Here is a 2,179-nt window from a genome sequence, read left to right on the forward strand (position 1 = left end):
CCCATGGAGGTTTTAGACAATCAAACCGTGGCTGGGATAGTAACTTATGACTGAGCTGTTACTCTTGCTCTGTGCACAAATTGAAGAAAAGCCAGACATTACAATCTTCTAGCCTTGATTTAACAATTTCTAGCCGATATTCAATGTCAGTGGGAAGATGGCAAAATGTTTTGGGGGTGATTTTTTTGTTTGCCTTTTTTTTTGTTATGGTATCAATGATAACAAGTTGCTCTTGCAAAGACAGACATTCGTATTTCTCTCAATAAACAGGACTGCATTACTAAACTGTAAAGCCAAGAAGAGGCATACAGTGTGAAAATATGCAGGGGAACAACAGCTGTTAGTCATTATTTTCTCCTTATCCTTTCAACACCTCTGTTTCAGTTTGCTCTCTAATGGGTAAATCACACTTTCTCCCTAGGACATTTTCTCATTTTGGGCAGGTACTAAAAAGAATCCTAAGACAATTAAGAGTCATTGGCCAAAGACACCCCTTGTTTTGTTACTTTTACTGTAGACACTGAAACTCATTTTTATGCTTTATCAAACAGATAAAGCTGATGTTTTCTTAGCCCTTTGTCACCTCTAATATGATGGTGGACTTTCCTGCTTTTCTTCTTAAAGATGATCCTAGCTTCTATTATTATTATTTTTTTACACACACTGTTTTATATTTCTCAAAAGAGAAATACCAACTACAAAAATTATTGCTCTCACTTCATTTAGGCAAAAGAAGACTCTACCATCAGACAGCCTTTAAACATCTGTTTTACACTTCACCTCATCTGTCAAGGCTTCACAGTAGCCATGTGGAAACAGGGAAAAATAGATATACTTTTGCTTATGATCAAAATCAACTTACTGCACAAACCACTTTGTTCTATTCTCTACTTCTTAACTGTAAGATTAATATTTACTGGGAGTTTGATCCTTTTGTTCACTCTGATTTTTATTTATATGACTCTAGGCCACAGTGAAAATGAGGTGGGAAAAAAATGCAAGCAGGTACAAATATCACAGTATAGCAAAATTACTTTGGAAATCTTATTTTTTAAAACATTTGGGTTAACTCTATTGTCCTACTAAGTTGGGCTTTTCACTGTGAAATACATTTTCCTTTAATAACTCTTAAAGGAGTAATAATCATCATTTTTTCCAAGTGGTCAAATGGCAGAAACCTCTGAGAAGACAGGATACACCCACTGGTGAAGCTGAAATGTATCACAGCATGCACAAGCTCAAACGTATGCACTCTTCCATCTATTTCTCTTTCAAAAGGTTGCTTTTCTCCAAAAAGGCAATTCAGTCTACATTAAAGATCTGAAAAAACCCCACCCTGTTAATCCAATGTTATTAATCTGATCACATTTCCCACATGGCTTCTCATATATAATGTTTTTTACAGCTGCTGATATTACTCAGGGCAAGATGCTGTGGAGGAGGCACAAGTGACCTTCCACCTGCAGCTGTTCCTGGGCAGTGCCAAGGTAGACACAGTCCTCATGGCTGTGCTCCAAAAGGCACAATCTTATTGCAAAGGGCACATACAGTGCCTGGGTCTTGCTGGTGCTTCAGTCATGTGAGTCCTGAATGGGGCAATAAATTACCTGGGTTTGAAGCCCTCCTTCAGAACCCAGGGCAGCTCCATCCTACCAACCCTCCCAGCACTGACATGATGACTGGTCACTGGCTCTTACAACATGAGGGCTCTGTTGCTTCTGTCACCCTCGCATGCATCAGTGATTGCAATTCCCGAAAGAAAAGGAAAAACACACAGGAAATGGAAATAAACTCCCTTGGTACCGAGTTACATGGAAATGGTGCGAGTTTGGCATAAAACCTGGTTCATGTAGCAACAACGTATGATGCTGGGAGCAGGATGAGGAATCAGGACCGCCGGAAGAATAATAAAAGTCTGCACGTTTCCTCGGTAAAAACGCCCTATTAAAAAATAAAATTAAATAAAATTAAATAAGTCACTAGGCTAAGAAAGTGATGCCATCTTAGAGGGAGTAAGACACGGAGCGTGACAGCCACGTTACGAAATAAAGACCCCCTGGAAGAAACGTCACTTTCTCCAGCATCCCAGCACGAAATTGCTTTGTCTGTGCCCGCGGGAGCCTGGGGAAGCGCTGCCCAAACCCTCCCCGTGCCCGCAGCACCCGCAGCTCTCCCTCCA

This window comes from Chaetura pelagica, unplaced genomic scaffold (assembly GCF_000747805.2).
Source record: "Chaetura pelagica isolate M959 unplaced genomic scaffold, ChaPel_1.0 scaffold170, whole genome shotgun sequence".
Taxonomy (NCBI): Eukaryota; Metazoa; Chordata; class Aves; order Apodiformes; family Apodidae; genus Chaetura; species Chaetura pelagica.